At 29.3% G+C, this 19918-nt stretch overlaps 1 long non-coding RNA gene across 1 annotated transcript in view; it reads right to left on the bottom strand.

Moving 5' to 3' along the window:
- Nucleotides 1–1250: 1250 nt before the first annotated feature.
- Nucleotides 1251–19918, bottom strand: part of LOC111629964 — a 36935-nt gene continuing 18267 nt past the window's right edge. Inside the window, exon 2 of the long non-coding RNA XR_002757427.1 lies at nucleotides 1251–1351. This is a non-coding gene — a long non-coding RNA (uncharacterized LOC111629964). The remainder of the gene's footprint in view (nucleotides 1352–19918) is intronic.

Raw genomic sequence — 19918 nt, 5'->3', positions numbered from 1 at the left:
CACGATAAAAAAATTTTTCTCATCATAAAACGATAAATAGTTTTCATTTTTATGAATAAAAATTTGACAATTTCAACTGCTTTTTACTGTATTTTATAAAATCTGTCTTCTTGCGCCACCAGAGGGCCATTAAACAATAGGCAGTCTGTTAGTACCGGTCAGTAGTAGTCCAAATTCAGTATGAACGTTTGTTTCTTGAAAATTTGATCATGATTTAAATACAGTATTTATTTTAATATTACCGATATGTCATCGAAAAGAAAACGTGTTGTATTATCATTAAAGACAAATTGGATATAATCAATGCTTTGAAACGCAATGAGTCTGGATGTTCATTATCTAATAAATATGGTGTTGGAACGTCAACTATCTCAGATATAAAAAAACAAAGTGAAAAAATTATGAAATTAAACAATAATTGAGTTTCTTAATAGAAAATAATTTAATATTGAAGCTACAGTATATGTAAATCTAGACAAAAATTATTCATACTGTATGCACATGTCTTTCACTGTCAATTATTATTTTTTCGATTATCCGGATTTTTTCTTACTCGGACTATTTTCATCCTCAATTAGTCTGGATAATCAAGGTCCTACTGTATTATAAAATGGCAAAAAGCTTAATTTTGAGGGTAGCGATGGTTTTACAAAACATTGTAAATGCTAATAACAAGTAAAATTGTCATTAAGTCCAACCCTACTGGAGATACACACAAACCTCATCATCTCACCACCCCTCGACCTTTAATCACCAAAATTTATTAGCATCAATCCCCCTAATAAATAAACCTCCGTGTAAAATTTCAGAAATTTTTGACAAAAAGCACAGATGTTATTAAGGTTCAAACAGAGTAAACAAAATTGTCCCCCCCCACACACACACACACACACACACACAAACATCCATAAATACAGAAAAAAACGCCTGAATTTTTTTGCATTTCTTGACATTTCAAGGTATCCTAAGTCCAAAATGTAAAAATCTTGGGGGGGGGTCATTTTTTGACCAAGCAACATACTTTTCCTCTGTTATATGTAACAGCTGGAAAAGTAAAATGATTTACAAAGAATTGCTTTTAGCCATTGGTATAATTAAATTAAATGATATGCCCTTATTATTATCTACCTCACATTAGTAGATATTTTATTTAAAATGATTTAGAAAACCATTGATTATATTTTGGTACACATTTCTTTAAAATGAAGAGAAAAATAATAATTAGTAATAAAGAAAAAAAATTCTCACTAACCTCTAACTTTTCTTTTACAGGAGGAGGAGATTCGTTTAAAGAAGAGTTTAAATCTTCTTTTGTCGTAGCTTCTTTCTGTCGTTTTTGAAACTGTCTCAACTGAAAGAATTAATAATATAATTATTTTCATAACTAAAACTTATATTTGATTAAATATTAATATATATTATTATAAGGATATTTTTGGTTTTAATATATATCAAGAATCGAATATGAAGATTGTATATATTAATAATGATATCAATACAGTATTAATGTAGTAATGATAGCAGTAATATATATATAATATTTATATTTGGATTTTTATTACTTCATGCAATATTAATAATAATAATGGTTTCAATAATTAATCATATTGGCCACTATTCAAATTTTATATGCATGAATTAATAAATTTGATGTATGTAGAATTTTATATTGATAAAAAGAGAAGACCAAAAATAAACATTTGAGTATGTGTTAATATGACTAAAAAATTTCATAATTACATTATAAATAGTAAAAACATAAATCATCAATACATAAAAGATTCTATAAATTTAAACACAGTCATTTTTAATTCATTACTGCGTTAACAGTGTTCCACAACAGTGATTTTCAGAGTTATTAATCTGTGGACCAGTTAAACCAAGTCACAGAAGAGCTACAAACCATCTATGCTCTGTCCACTTTTTATATCATCTTAGATAATGAGAGAGAACATATTTTGGCATACAATCTACTATACTAATGTAAGAGATATGTGATGTATGAAATTTTCTTTTCTCTAGTTAAATAGTACAGAACTGCATTTTAGAAAGATGACTAGGTCAATCTGTAAACCACCTGGCACATGCTCACAAACCACCAGTGTGAGGGTGTTTCTCAAAATTAGAGTCATGGATCACTTTGCAAACCATGAACCATACTTTGATAATCACTGTTCTACAATCATTTAAACATTCCTGATGAACCTAAGTCTAAAAGCACTAAGCTTATGATTATTATGTTTTATTTTGTTTTTTAATCTCATTAAAGCAAATATATTTTCTGTTTATGAAATTGCCACTACAAAAATTCAAAACTTTATATAATCTATTTAAAAAAACAGCAAAGACCTTTATTTCTCTCAATGTTGTCAAAAATTTTCATTACAAAACTCAAACAATATTTTCCAAAGACTACCATAATAAGTGACCTCTAGAAGATACTTCTACAGTTATAATACAGTGGGTGATTGGTTAACGAACAGTTCGGATAGCGAACAAATCGGATAACGAACACTTTTGCGAAAGATTTTTATGATCGGACAACAAACACATGTTCGGATAACAAACACTTTATTGAATAAACATAAAAAGAAGCGACCGAAAATAACGAATACCAATTGATTTTCCCTCGTCTTCAGGTAACAATTCGAAACCTTCCGGAGCATGGGAGATGTAAGATCGACTCTCAACTCGATACCGATTGGATAGTATTCCTCCAAATTTTGAAACTCACTCTTGTAATTCTGGCTTTTTGTTTACCTTTCTGACAAATAATTTTTGTAGTCTTCGCGAGACTGTCGGACAGGTACTTGTTAAATTTTGCTTCGGGGTTTATTTACGAAAGGTGAAAGGATATTCGTTAACGTTTTAATACCAAATTTTGAATTTCATTTGGGCCTTGTATTTAAATAATTTTTTGTGGCCTAGTTGATTTCTGTTCTTTGTGGCCTAGTTGATTTCTGTTCTTAGTGCTTTTCCGAACTTTTTATTTAAAAAAACTGGATAATATTTTGGAGCCTAAAAAGAGGAGTGTCAAGAACTGTGCTCACCGTAGAAACCAAGTAAGAGATAATAGCCAAGGTAGAAAGTGAGCACAAGGTGTCTGATATTGCTAGGCAGTATGGCTAGAACAGGTCTATAGTAGGCTCAATCTTAGCTATGAAAGATATATCAAGAAGTCTCAAGCTGTTAATGGAGTAATGAAAATTATGTCTGAGAAATAAAGAGCATTTTAGAGCTAATAATGGAACCTGAAATTGATCTGACGACAGAAAAACTCCAAGAACTCTCAAATGAAGAATACCGAGAAACTCAGCGAAATGTGTTATCTTTTGGAAAAGAGGAAGACGAAAGAGGACCAATGTCGACATCTGCTACTAAAGATCTTTTGAAGGAGTGGGAGGATGTTATATCATCCAAGTGGCAACCAAAGCAGAATAAGGTTCATTGGGTTGGGGATATCTACAATTACAATACTACTATTGTTTAACCCCCACAAACGGATAAAACATGACTAATAAAAATGCAAGACAGCATATGTATGTATTTTTACTATTACATGTAAATAAATGTAGTAAAAAAAGTATTTATTTTTTTTATTTTTTGAAGTCTTCGGAACGAATTAATCAAATTCCCATACAAACCTATGGTAAATCGATAATCGGATAACGAACAAAGTCTTGGAACAGATTATGTTCGTTAACCGATCACCCACTGTATAAACAACATAACAACTTAGTAATAGAATAACAAATTGGAGCAATTTTTTCAAACATTATTAATTACATTTAGATATAAGTTTTTTTTGAACAACGGCCACTTTATTTAAGTCCAACTTCTTTTAAAAACTTTCATTTTCATACCCGAAAACTTTCAGATTCATTACTGCTTCATCTTCAGGAACAGACATTAAAAATTTGTTAGATTTAATCCTTGTCAAAAGCAATTTTGATATTAAAACCTCTAATAAAGAGAGGTCAGCATTTACTTTAAATTCGAGTCAGAGAAGTTAATTTAGTATAATGTTTTGTTGTTTTTCTTTTGGATGTAAAGTTTGAATTAATTACAGTAGAGCGTCGTTTATCCAAATCAATTGGGGACTGAGGTTGTTCGGATAACTTATTTTTCGGATAACCGATTATGTACGAAAAAATATATTAACCTATCCCATGTTGAAATTTTTCTCCGTTGCATGTCGCTTCGCGTTGAATTTTCGTGAATGTTAAGCCTAACGTATACTTTTTAAAATAATAATCGTGGCTATTGTATCGTTAAAAATTATTTCTTTATTTCTTACAAACAAAATAAATATATTGAAAAATATAAAAACCAAAAAATATATACTTTAGAAGATGATCTAGTATCAAAAACATTCGATTCGGCACGACACAGTTCTCAGAAAAACACCACACAAAAGTGCCAGTGCTGCCAGCTAAAACATTTGGTTTAGCTGCCAGTGCTGCCAGCTAAACCAAAAAAAAATATTAGAGTAGCCCAAGATATAGCCAAAGATTGCAGCGCCACAGCACTAGCGAAAATTTAAATTTGCTGACTGGAATGCTTTTGGATAACCGACGTTTCAGATAAACGATGCTCTACTGTATTATTATTAAATATAAAATATTTGGTTGTGTAATATTTAAAAATACTTGTAAATGTGCAAATATGACAGAACAGTTAAATCACCACTCTTTAAACAGTTCAGGGCTGGCCAAACCTTTTGTGACAGGAGCCATATATCACCTATAAGGGGTTATCCATAAATGATGTCAACACTAGAAGGGAAGGAGGGGGTTGTGACAAATTGCATAAGGGGGTTGAGCTTCAGTGAATGTCTGTTTTATTTCATTAAATTTTATATAGTTTATGTATTTTATTACATTTATTTCAAAATTTCTGGTATGTTTTGTTTCTACTTACAATATCTTTCATTCATAAAGTGATAAAGGTTTTATGGTGGGTTGAGTTTTGTTGGACATCCTAAAAAGGAAAGTGATTACGGAAACTTGGACAAACTGGGACTAGGGAAAAGGGGAGTAAAAATTTCAAGAAAAATGAGGACATAATTTATGGACAGCTCCTAAGAAATACAAGAGCCACATTCTCTATTGTAACTGTATTTCATATAATGGATATGTATGCCTATATATTTGATTATAATAATTATATGCAGTAAGTGTGTACAAAAGCCACAAGCTGCAGTTTAGCCACCATGTAGTCTATAAATCAGGATCAGAATATTAATGTAACTGCTTCATCTGTGTTAAAATGGCCATTTTATGAAACATTGTTTCTTTATAAAATGGGTTATTTTAAAAACTTTTATGAAAAAAATATCATCATTATCTTTATTGTGTTGAAAACTGCATTATTTGTTTAATTTTCTATCATTTGCATCTCTAGCTCTGTAGATTCTAAATTTAAAACATATTGTATTTAAATTTTACATTTATAAGTTTAGCCTCAAAATCCATTCAATTTAAAGCTTTTAAATTTAATAAAATGTGACTATAATTGAAAAATAATACTCTAATTAGTGATGTATGTATTATGTCGAAGGTCAAATCAATATTCAAAAAATAAATGTAGCATTACAATAATCTTGTAATTAGATAGATTCTATATTTATTTTTTATAGCAAACTAGCTTACCCATCGCGCACTGCTGCAATCTCAAAAGAAACGAAATTCAAGCAAACTTGTTATGATAAAATTAAATTTTCATTTTATCATTTTTATTGAAACTTATTATTATTATTATTCATTTTCATCGGGAAAACATTTCAAAGTGTCGTTTCAATTCTATTTATNAAACTTGTTATGATAAAATTAAATTTTCATTTTATCATTTTTATTGAAACTTATTATTATTATTATTCATTTTCATCGGGAAAACATTTCAAAGTGTCGTTTCAATTCTATTTATTTATTGGAGTGTTTGTGGATACACAATATTTTTTGTTTTTCCGTCTGGTGCGTATACGAATAAATCAGAAGGTTTTCCGACATGTGAGCTGGCCACATACAGTTGTCCATGCGAGAAGCACGGATTCTCCAAATTTAACCCACACACTCGCAGCGATTGTCAGAAGTACAATATTCCTCATTTTTATATATTTTTTTAAAATCCTTTATAATTTTCATTATTTAATTGCTCCTTCCTCTCTTCTTTGGCGTGTTGTGAAATTTCTGATAGTTGGATAATAAACTGTTTTATTCTAATTTGTCTTTTTAAATTATTTTGAGTCGATATTAAAATTTGGAAAAGGGGGGATACCTAGATCGGTAAAATACGCGAATTTCTTCCTACAACTTCGGTTGTTGTTCGGGGTACAGTTAAGGTTTTAACGAAGATCGAGCGAATACATAATTAGCAAAAAAAAGTTGAAATAAAGTGATTAAACAAAAATTATTATAAATATTGTAAATAACAGTTCACAAATGCATATATAGAGATATTTTTTGAAATAGGGGGAAATGGTCTTCACAATTTGAAATCGATCGAACACACTGTGCGCGAATGCTCGTGTAAACGTGCGCCATCTATCGTAGGATAAATGTACTTCGTGGGAGTGTATTAAAAAATTAAAAAAACTTTCCAAAGTTTCATGGCAATCGTACTATGCCACAAACCTTAGCCGGAGTATATTAAACAACTTCCCAAAGTTTCACGGCAATCGGATAAACGGTGTGCATGAAGGACAGACACACACACAGTATACATTCATTTTTATATATATAGATGTGTTCTTGAATTTTTTCAATTATAAACATATAATTAAAATTATTAATTTTTTAATAGAGGTACTTAAAAATAATGCTACAACTTATATTTATAATTTTGTAGTAAATCTCTGTTAAATAAATATGTAAGAATTTATTTTAATAATGAATTAAGACTTATAACTATTTAAAAAATTAAGTTATTCTTCAAGTTTGTTAAAATATATATGTGACTATAAAAGAATCATAATATTTAATATAGAAAAAATATTTTAGGTGTGATATTACATTTTCTATGCAAACATCTTGGATGGATAAGATGCTTAATTGTTCATCGCCCCACACACAAATTCCATAACTGCTGTTGTAGAGAATATTTACCTTATACAGTAGAGCCTCGAAAACTCGACACTCGATAACCCGGCACTCCGGATAACTCGGCCACACCTTGGCAGGGCAAAAATATCCTTAGATAATTAATTTACATCATATACAGCTTTATGCCTCAAAGTATTTTTCTGAGGTCTGTCTTATCAGGTAAATTACTGTACAATTAATTTTCATTTTCATGTAGTAAAGGCTCTATGCCTTCATAAAGGACGTACTTTTCCTTTGTTTAATGGTATTTGGGCAGTTTATTCTCTGTTGTATTCTGAAGTAAATAATACATACAAGTACAGTACAATATTTTCTGAGGAAACACGCATACTTATCCTTTTTTTAACCCCATTCCCGATAACCCGGCATTTTCACAAACTCGGCCACCCTTTGGTCCACATTAGGCCGAGTTTTCGAGGTTCTACTGTATAATTTACAGATAAATTCTTCATATAAAACATTCATAACAGGATATAAAAAAATTAAGTTAGAAGTGTAATTTTTTAAATTAAAAATTTTTCAATTAACTTTCATACAGTCGAGTCCTGCTAGTCCAAACTAATTGGGACTGAGCCCTGTTCGGATTAGCAATTTTTGGATTAGCCAAATAATTGAAATAATGCAAAAGCAAGCAGTAAAACAGGTCTAGTTACATAGATCCAACACCATCAATGACATCAGCCCCACCCTTTATTTCATCTGACTTGTACTCAATAGAGGGCCCAAATAGTTAACAAAAACAAGTTTTGTAATTTTGAAATGGCAACCTGCTTTCATTGTTTATACCTTAAAATTAATTTAAATATGAAAAACATTGTTTTTAATACATAGTCCAGTATTTCAATCAGTTGACTGATGTTAGTGTGAGTTAGCACACTTAATTGTGCTAACTCACACACTAACATCACTCTTCACTCTACATTATTTTAGTTTAGTTTAGTCTGCTGCTACAAGGCAAGAAACAGAAACACACATGTATGTTGAAAGATAAGCTGGACATTTTGACAAAGCTGGACAAGGGTGAAAGTGCAACGAAATTGGCAGTAGAGTTTGGAGTGGGCAAGGCCACAATAACTGACTGGAAAAAACTGCACAAAGATTGAGCAGTTTTGTTCCTCTACTTCAGAAAAATCAGTTGAAAATCGATAAACAGCAAGGCCCTCAAGTCTGACAAGCTTGATGAAGCCTTATTTACGTGATTCACTCAGGAAAGAGAAAGGGAAACACCCCTAAGTAAAAGTCTTGTTAGAGAAAATTTCCTCTCCACCAAACCAAAACATGTTTGGATTAGGCAGACATTCAGATGAGTGGGACTCTAATGTATTTTTAAACTTATCTTTAACAGTAATCATTCTATTATGCGATATGCTTCTTGTCTAGTCTTGTGTACAAATGTACGAGCACTAAGACAGCTTTTCTTTTTCACTAGACTTATTACACCATCAACGAAATGCAAAACATTAGAAAGACTTTGCTCTTATACCTGTTAAGCAATAATCACCATCCATATTTTTTCTAATGTCACAACTCCTTGTTTTCTCATAGTCTATTTGTAACACAAGAGTTGAAAAGGGATATAATTATCCGAAATGCATTCTCAAATAAATAAAAAGTCTTTCTAATGTTTGTTTTTCGTTTCATTGACGGTGTAATAAGTCTAGTGAAAAAGAAAAGCCGTCTTAGCGCTCGTATATTTGTAGTAATCATTCTATTTACTAAGTTTGTCCATGTATACCAGACACCTAGCTCCTCTTGCCCATAGACTTAACATTGTGATATTTGATATTGTATATCTCCAGTTATAGGACAAATTTTAAAATGCTTTATGTCAAGACCTAGGCCAAGATGGATTCTACTTGTGTGCAAAAAACTATTTAAATTGGTTAAGCAATTTTGGAAAAGTTAACCATTGTACAAATGTCAAAGTCATCATTAAGAAAGTTCCACTCAATAAAACCAACAGAAATTAATTTCATTTCAAAAGAAAGTCATTTATTTGCATAATGTTACTTTCTGTTGAATACCAAATATATTTATGCAGAAAACATGACTTCATCTTATAAGTATATAATTCTAACTGAAATATTTAAAATTTGTATTACATTTATTAGCATAATAGTCATACAAATAACATCACAAAGCCTGAGTAGTATACAATAAGTCACCAAAAGATCGCCTAAATATCGGGCTATAATATGGCTAATTAAATGATTACTGTAGTATAAAGTAATTTGACACTAGAGGTAGATGTTAGGTGCCATCTCTTAAGTAAATTAATAATTAAAATTAAATAAATAAATTTATTTAATGAAAATTATTAATTTACTTAAGAGATGGCACCTAACATCTACCTCTAATGTCAAATTACTTTATACTAATCATTTAATTAGCCATATTATAGACCAATATTTAGGCGATTGTTTGGTGACTTAGATAATAGTCATATTTTTTAGCTTAGCTTTAAAATAATAAATAATTTCTCATGAGAAAAAAATTAGCTATTACATAAAACTCAATTTTGTAAAAGTTATAAATACTGTAATTCATTACTGTACTATCACATTATATTTGAACTTTTGATAGGAAAAAAAAACTAAAAAAGGATTAGACAAAATCAAAGAACACTTTTGTAATGTGGCCAACCTGGCAACACTTACCGTGCCCTTAGTTTTCAGTCTTTGTCTCCCGGACAGTCTGTCTGACCACGTGTACGACACTGCCGGCACTCTGTACAGTATTCGAGCGCTTAATAAATTTGTTTTATTAATTGAAATCTGCAATTATTTGATCAAGACTCCAAAGTAAAATATTACTTAATTCTAAAAAATACAACTTCTATCAAAACTAAAACTAATTTAGATTGAACAATACCTTAAATATTTTTTCCAGCAACACTATTTTATTCAAACAAGTGTTTTTATCCCTTTCATAGGCCTGCATCAGTTTGAACTTTCTAAATGTGTTCATTAAAACCTGGTACAGATCTACAAAAGAGGTCGAAAGTGTTTGTTTGAATGAAGTAGTGTTGCTGGAAAAAGTATTTAAGGTGTTGTTCAATCTTTTTTACTTATTCTAGCTAAATATAAGACAGATCATAGTTTTATTATACACTAGCAATGAGCCCAGCATTGCTCGGGAAAAAAATAACAATAGCAATTATTAGATTACAGCCAATGTTAACCGTTTTCACTGAGTGCAAGAATTAGATCTTCCCTCTTCTGAGACTAATTAGAGAATTTTTAGATGGATCTAAAAATATGTTCTATTTCCACAAAAACACAAAAAACTGCATCTAAAATAGTACAGTAGAAGCCAAGTTCATGGTAATCCTTAACCCTCTTCCTCTCCCGCAGGGGTAATTTCTAAAAATCCCTTCTTGTTTTTTATTCACTCACTGCACTACTTGGGAATTTTCACTTCTTTTTCAGTTCTTCCCTTCGTCACTGATAAGAAACTGACATTCGAACACACAACGGATCTTGCTTTATATACCCCCACCAATGGGTAGTCCCACCCATACAAAAAATGCTTCGAATGGTCCACAATGTTCCAGAACATTCCACAACATCCCGGAACATTCTGGAATGTTGTGGAATGCTCTCGAATGTTCTGGACTGTTCTAGAAATTTCTAGAGGGTGAAACTTCCAGCCCTTATATCTTCAACAGTATGCCCTTCAGGTAAAAATAGGAACCTTCTTCATAGATGGGGATATAGGGCTACCACACCATATAACTCCCTTGATCGTACCAGGACTCATTTTTGAGTTTTAGCGGCACACACATTGTACACTTACCTTTATAATATATATTGATATTGATGATGATTATGTGCTTTATAATTTACAATAGGCCTACATCACATCTCTCAGAAAATAGTTTTATATTTTTATTATAAACTTACAAATTGTACAGATCATAATTAAATTTTTCTTCTATAAAATAAAAAAGTAATGTTATCATTTTGAATTTATTTGTATCATCAAATACTGTGCTTCTTTTATTTTCAGAATCAGAATGTAATATTTTTAACACAATGTTTATTTTTGTAAAACCAAACATTAAAAATTTAAAAAGCCATTAAATCAAATTATGAAAATAAAAATAATTTTCATTTTAAAATTAAAATTGCAAATTTAAGGTCATTTAAGATCAAACATAAGGTCATCTGAAAGTCAATAACATACTTCTTTTTTATTTACAACCATTTATTTTAAATTAAGTTAAATGTATGCATCATTTATATATTTAATTAATTTACAATTTAAATCAGTCTTAGTTCAAGAATTCAACTTTTAATATTTAATATTTTTAGAATATTTAATTCATCATCACCACAACTGTGAATGTAATGAAATTCAGTTTAAAACATGTTTTACAGTAGATTTTTTCAAAAAATTAATAATGTTTTATAATGATACAAATTTATATATATTTTGAAATTATTTACTAAAAAATTTAATAAGTTTTTCATTAAATTTGAGATAAAAATTGTTATAATTTCTTGTGACTATATTTTAGCTTCATATAATCAATCAAGAATTTGTATTAATTCTTATTACAAAAATTCATTAGTACTTCTACAAATCTAAATCATTGCCTTATTTTAAAAAATTACTCTATAACATTATTCAATTGAATATTGTGATTCAGATTTATTGATGATGATGATGATACTGATTGATAACTTATTCATTAATGCAAGGTTGCGTTAATAAATAAAGTTAAAACCTTGCGTTAATAAATAAGTAATATTTTTCTTTTCAAATAATTCAATACTATGATTAACAGTTTTATCAATATTTAAAGTAGCTTCAGTATATCTGTGAATCACCACAGTGTATTATTTGGAAAAAATAGATAATATGAACAAACATGGACTATGAGATGAAGATATGGACAAATAACAGTGGAGGAAGTTAAAATTCTTTATTATACTATTCAATAATATTTAAATTTTTCTATATATGAGGTTTTAAAATGATTTTTCCATGTGTTTAAATATGAATATTTAAGACATTTATTATTAATACACCAGGTAATGAAAATGGCAATGTATACCTCCCTTCAACAAACAATATAATAACTCATTAATACCAAACAGAATAAAAAATATTTTAAAATACAACATATAAAAAGAGTAATAAAATAAAACACATAAATATACAAATAATAAAAAAATAATTACACTAAAGCACAAAAATGTTAAAACACTACATACAGTATAGTCTCAACAGTTTGAGTTGATTGGGAATGAGACAACCTTGAACTATCAAAAGCTCAAAGTACAGTGGTACCTCAGTATATGTCTGCTTTAGAATATGTCCAATTCGGAATATGTCCAATTCGGAATATGTCCTGTTTGGATGAAACAAATTTTGCTCAGTATACGACTTAATACAATTATACGCACCATTTATGAACAAGTAGGACTATCAGTGTACTAGACCAGACTAGACGTTCGTGGTGCCACAGTTTATAACAGGGGTGGGCAAGCAAGAGTTCAGTGGGAGCTGAAATGTAGGTTTTGCAAAATGCATGGGAGCCGCAATTCTGCATTTTTTTATTCTGTACCGCAGTTCTGTACCACAATTTTATTATATAATATAAATATAATATAAAACAAATATTGAATATATTAATTATAAAAAAATAAACATATTTTCACAAAATTGTGGAAATAAAATTGTAAAAATAATAATAATAAAAAGCAGAAATTAACACTTTCAGCAAGAGCCGCATGTAACTCAAAAAGAGCCGCATTTGCCCATGTCTGGTTTATAACTTTGTTAAATTTCTTCTGATTTTAATTTGTAAGTAAAATTTTATTATTTTTATTAATCATGAATTGCAAAAAGGCAAATGAAAAGCAACAGAAAACTAAAAAAATTACTAGAATCACAATGGAACTGAAAAAAGAGATAGTTGAGAAATATGAAGGTGGCATGCGTGTTTGAGATTTTAATTGTTGCATACCGTATTCCGAGAATGACGATATCGACAATCATGAAAAATAAAGACATTATTAAATCTGCTAATGTTGCGAAAGTGGTTAAATCAATTTCTAAACAGAGATCAAAGACATTAGATTATGTTGAGAAATTGCTTTTGCTTTGGATAACTGAAAAACAGTGTGCTGGAGACAGCATATCAGAAGCAATTATTTGCAAGAAAGCTACAAAGTTACATGCTGATCTCATGAAAAATCAAGCAGGAACTAGCCAGGAAAGCGAGGTGTTTAAAGCCAGCCATTTTTTTTTTTACATGAGAACGGATTAATCATTTTTACATTACTTCTTATGGGAAAGGTTGGTTTGGTATACATCCTATTTGGTATAAGTCCAAACATCAGGAATGGATTAAGGTCGTATAACAAGGTTCCACTGTATATGGAACATATACAATAGAAAACAGTCTTACTGTCTTCTAAGAAGTGAAAGCGTTAATTAATGTTGTGTTTATTACTATACAGTAAACATGACATTAATTAATTAACAAGACAATAATAATAATATATTGTACTTAAAATACATGATGTACTGTACAATGCAGGGCAAGTGGCAACTATATCTGGAAGTATCTGCAATCATATCATATGCAATAAATTGAAAGCTGATGTTAACCTTTCAGTGTAGCTGACATTAACCTTCTCATCACACACTTGATTTTAATTACCAAAATATGTATTTTGGCTTAAGGGTGGTGGTGTCTCAAACTATTGTGACTCTACTATACATAAATACATGGACCTATATACAATGTAAAATATAAAATGCTAAAATAAAAAAATAATAATTTTTAAAAAATATATATTATACTAAATAAAATTATACATTCCTTTCTTTTATAAATATTTCTATGTCTCTTAAAATCTATATGTAAAATATGTTCAATATTATGCATGTTATCAATGGCTCTATTATCATATTTAAAACATAGTCTTACAAAAAAAAAGAAAAGGCAAATCAGATACAATATAATATAAATTTTGACAGACAGGAAAAATGATCAATAACTTAAACTGATTACCAAAAATTATCACTACTTATTTCTTGACTGATGTAAATTAACAATGTTGAGAATAATACCATCTTCATTTAATAATTTTACTATAATTATTCTTTGCTTCACACTAGGCATAGGTAGACATCGGGCATCTTTAACATCACTCTTTATTCGGGAATATCTTACACACTGATACGCATTTCAGGCATATGCCCCTCTTCCATTGGCTTTTTCTTTACGGCATTTAGTAAAGAGGTGCTAACTAATACACGTTCTGTTTTTTTAAAATAAAAAGCCAACAGAGGCAGGGCGTATGCCCAAAATGCAAAGCAATATGTAAGATATTCCTGAATAAGGAGTGGTGTTAAAGATTCCCAGTGTCTACCTATGCATCCAGTTGTGAAATAAAGAATAATTAATAGAAGACACAGTTTTGGAATAAGTCAATTTTACTATAGTTAGAAAATTCCATAGATACAGATTAACAAAAACTGGATCCCACCAGCAAATTTACAATAAATCAAAAATTTCAAGGTCATCAGACTATCAGATACTAAGCATATATAAATTGATAAGTCAAAATTTCTGTAAATAAAAAGTAATCACATAATTTAGGAATTTGCTTAAAAATTATTAATTAATATTAAATAAAATATCCTGTTATAAGTTCCATATTAAAAGAATTTATATATTTTTCTAGTAATTAATTTTCAAAAAACATCCAAAGCTTCTTCAATGATGCATTAATGCAAAATATAAGAAATAATATTGTATTATGTGAAACTGTAGAATGACACACATCAATTTTTAAATTTAAAAAACTATATATTTAATTTTATTTATTTAAATGATAAATACTATAATCATAATAGAAAAAATGGATTTAAGCAATATATATTATTATTTTTGGCATGCATATCCATCCATTTAGCATGCTCTATTTCTCACAAACTATTTATAAAAGAGACAGAGAGACAATCGCATTATGTTTTTTTGAATTTATAACATCTCTGGCATAACAAAACCTAAAAAAAAAAAAAAAAACTGTATCTTGTTTCTTTATTTTCTAAAACATTATAAATTCCCTTGTGAACTGTCATACTTACTTAGGAAATCAAATAAAACAATTTGTGTCTACTTATATTATGGAAATCACGTGACAAAAAGTGGTGATTTATTTGAAGAATTATTCTAAGAACTGCTGATTACAGAAATAAGTTTTCATAAAATTTGATTTCATACACACAAAGACTAAATATTTGTACAATTTGTTCATTACCTTAAAAGAAAATGAACTAATGGATGTTCATTGTTCATCTTTGAATGATTTTTTGACAATAAATTACTGTAAAAATATATAAATACATTTAAATATGGAATTTACAACAGAATGTTTGTTCAAATATTCTTGTTATTCAGTATTAATTAATAATCTTTTCTTATAAATTTAAGCAAATTCCTCAATTGCGCAATTACTTTTTATCTATACAAGTGGTTCGAATGCAAAAAAATTAATCAAAATTAACAAATTTCACGTAAAAAAAAATAATATACATACTCTTTTCTATAACTTTTACACGAAAATGCTATTTATTATAATTAATGAATATTTTAAAATATCATTTCATGTACATTTTCATCGACAGACGGGTTCACTGACACCTCCAATCGAACGAAAACAATGGCTCAAAAAAACCAGACTTATGAAAGACTTTGTGTTACATTTTAATTATCGATGATGATAATTAAAATGCAATATGAAATATTTCATAAATTGCAATATATTTATTAAAATTCGAAATCTACCGAGAAAAATTAGCGTTGAAATGGTACAGCATCATTTTTTTTCCTTATGATTATAGTCGCATATACTCATTTGAACGTTCGACTCTTCTATGAAATTGAATAAAATTTTTATTTTTTTAATAGTTAACTTTTATATTAGTTCATTAACTCCTGAATTAACATAAAAGTAAAGTGTAAACGTCATTAAAATTGCATAATTATACTTAAATAAAAAAAAAATTATCAACGAGTTAATTAACTTTCCCCGCAAGATTTAAAACTGCCTGTGTGGCGACATCTGTTATGATACTTTATTCAAAAATTTTTTCTTTTTTTAATTAATATAAAACGGCAAAAAGCTTAATTTTGAGGGTAGTGATGAGTTTTATAAAAAAAAAAAAAAAAAATTGTAGATGCTAATAACAAGTAAAATCGTCTTAGATCCGACCCTACTCGAGATACGATAAACTGCCCCTCTATCTCCCCACCTCCTCGATCTTTAACCACTAAATTTTAGTAGCATCAATTCCCTAATAAACAAACCTTTTTGCAACATTTCAGAAATTTTCAACAAAAAGCATGGGAGTTATTAAGTTTCAAAGAGGGTAAACAAGATCGTTGCTCGTCGGAGAAAAAGCCGATTCACGGCCAGAATCTCCATATAAACTCCGAAAGAAAGAAAAGAAAGAACAAAATCATGCCCCCAAACAAACATCCATTAAAAAAAATATTTAAAAAAAAACTAATTTTTTGCATTTCTCGACATTTCAAGGTGTCTTAAGTCCAAAAAATTTAAAAATCTTAGGGGTCAATTTTTGACCGATCGCCATACTCCCCTCTGTTATGTTATAACAGAGCCGTGAAAGTAATACAGTAGAGCGTCGTTTTTCCGAAAGTCAATCATCCGAAACGTCAGTCATCCGAAAGAATTCCAGTCGGCAAATTTAAATTTTCGCCAGTGCTTTGGCGCTTCAATCTTTGGCTATGTCTTGGGCTACTCAAATATTTTACGTTTTTGATATTAAATTAACTTCTGAAGTATAATTTTTTATTGTTTTTATATTTTTCAATATATTTATTTTGTTTGTACAAAATAAAAAAATAACTTTTAACGATACAATAGTCTTTGTTAGGCTTAACATCGACGAAAATTCAACACGAAGCGACACGCAACGGAGAAAAATTTCGACATCGGATACGTTAAACTATTTTTTCGTACGTAAAGCAGTTATCCGAAATATCAGTTATCCGGACAACCCCAGTCCCCAATTGATTCGGAAAATCGACGCTCTACTGTATACTGTAATTAATAAATTAAAGATGGAATCGGAGAAACATGACCGCATTTCCGAAAGCAAATTCTATTTTATAAATTGAACAATATATAATAATAATAATTTATTTTTAAATATAATAAATTATTTTAATCCTTATCTAAATTAGTTTATTCGACCGAATTACAAGATTGACCGTTGCATACTTTATAACAGCGGTTGGCAACCTTTCTCACCTCACGGACCACTAAAGTCACAATTTTGAATTCCGCGGACCATTATCATGAATTTTTTTAAACGATACAAAATCTGTAGAATAATGATCATAAAAGTTTAATTTTACTATATTAATATGAAACTCACATGTTTAATTATAACAAATTAATGCAAGCCTAAAGTTCATTGCTGCTTGTTTGAAACAAGTTTATGGTTTCTTCGCGCTTTTCCATTTATTGATAACAGTCACTTCGTTTTTGGTTTTAGATTCGAATAAAAAAAACCCCAATGAATGAAAAAAGCAACTAAGCATTTTGCATTTCTTTCGTAATACAGTACTTCGTGTAACCTTCGGTTGATCAATGTTCAAATTTCTGCACGGACCACCGGTTGTTGACCGTTGCTTTATAACATTTAGACGAAAAATTAATTCATATTGTAAAAGTTGTAATTCGCTTTGATGCATTATACATTTTTTCATCAAATTATGAATTTCAAGTGATTTTGTTTTGTACTCCATTCAAATGACTTTGAATTATCGATAGAAACAGAGGTTTTTTGGCGATTTCACTTACTCGTACAGGCTGTGAACACAGTTACAAAATTAAGTAAACAAATTTAAACAGAAACGGCAATTTATGAAATAAAAACTCAATTTTCGAGGTTGTTAAAAGCTAAAGGATTTAAAGATAAATCGTTAATTAAAAAAATCGAGCAACGAGTTGCGTAACTTTCCGGCAAGAGTTAAAATTCTGTGTGGCGCTATCTGTTACAAGATTTTAGTACAAAAACTTTTTATATTATTAATTATTATAAAATATATAATTATTATAAGTGGTAAAAAGCTTAATTTTGAGAGTATAAATGAGTTTTAAAAAGTCGAATTAACGAATAAAATCGTCATTAAGTCCGATCCCACTCGCGATACCACACGTGAACCTATCTATCTCCCCAACCTCTAAACCTTTAACCACAAAATTCAATACAATGAATCCTCCTAATTTACACAAACCTTCGTGCAAAATTTTGGAAATTTTCGACAAAAGACACAGGAGTTAAGCTTCAAATTGGGTAATCAAAATCGTGTCCCCCACAAAAACATACAGGAAAAAAATCCCCTCCTAATTTTTTGTTTGCATTTCTTTGCATTTCAAGATCCCGAGTCCAAAAATGTAAAAATCTTGGGCGGGGGATTATTTTTTGACCGATCGCCGTACTTTCCTTCTGTTATATATAACAGCCAGGAAAATAAAATAACGTATCATTCGGGTGTTTAGATCTCGTAGAAATATTTCTTCACAGTGCAGCATTAACTAATAATGTAAATAATTTACTAAAGTGCAAAAAGTTTTCTATTACGGTTACTTTAGTAAATACTTTTTTAATTTTTTTAAATCTGATCGCATATTTTTAGGCATCGATTCCCTATTTTTTATCGTACCGTGCATTTTTTTTATCACGTTGTATACACAATTTGTATAGAGCATATCCGGTGATACCTCTTATAAACGAATGATGCGAGACGGATAAAAATAGATTTTAATATAAAAAACGACAATTTAATATGCTTATTGTGAAATACTTTAGTAAACGTACACAATTTAATAATACAGCACTTAATAACCTTGAGAACGAAGTGTTAAAAGGGAATTGCCCTTGTTAAAACTTACAAATTATTTAGTGAAAAATATTCTTATCGTTATCATTTTATATATCTTAAGTTTAATGAAAACCAGAATCAACATTGTTTAGTTTGTACACTGTATTCTGCTTATATTTTTTAACAGTTATGATTTTCTTAAATTACATGTTGTATTTAAGTACAGTTTATAAATGCTAGCATTTATACTTACATACAATATACTGTATATATATTTAAGAATTGTAAAAAACATAAAAATTGTTGATCTGATCCTATAAATTAGTGCTGGCAACAAAACTGATTTTCAGTAAACTGCAGTTTTAGCAAGAATCAGAAACTGGTTTTGAACAGGCAATGAAACCTGTATCACTGCTTGCCTTTTTTTACTTTAGTTTGGCAGTAAAGTATGCTTGAATTTAAGATGATTCCACATAACTGATAATATACTGTATTAACAGAAAATTTCAGTATAGCATTACACAACACCAATCCTTGACTTTTTTAATTTAATGCCATGCATTATTCATGTTTAAATTTTAAAATTAACATGAAAACTTGTATGTATTCATACAAAGTTTTCAAATATTATTTGTTAAATATTTAAGGCAGATGCAAACTGGTGACAAAATTAAAGCATAATGTTGAATGCTGAAGACACGTTCAACCAATCACCCCTTTCAATTATCATGGTTGATGCAGCAGTGGTTGATGTTAAATGTCACTTTAATTTTGCCACCTCTGTGCATCCTCCTTTAGACTCCAGAAACAACACTGAATAAATACTGACCTCTTTTTGTTGGAAATAACACTTAATATGTACAGTACTGTATATATTCATGGCTAATATTTACTACAGTGCTTTATTATTATTAATAAAATTTAATAATAAAACATTAAT

This window comes from Centruroides sculpturatus, unplaced genomic scaffold, assembly GCF_000671375.1.
Source record: "Centruroides sculpturatus isolate CEXI.00-Female unplaced genomic scaffold, Cexi_2.0 scaffold539, whole genome shotgun sequence".
NCBI classification, from domain to species: Eukaryota; Metazoa; Arthropoda; class Arachnida; order Scorpiones; family Buthidae; genus Centruroides; species Centruroides sculpturatus.
This window is presented reverse-complemented; position numbering and strand designations above follow the sequence as displayed.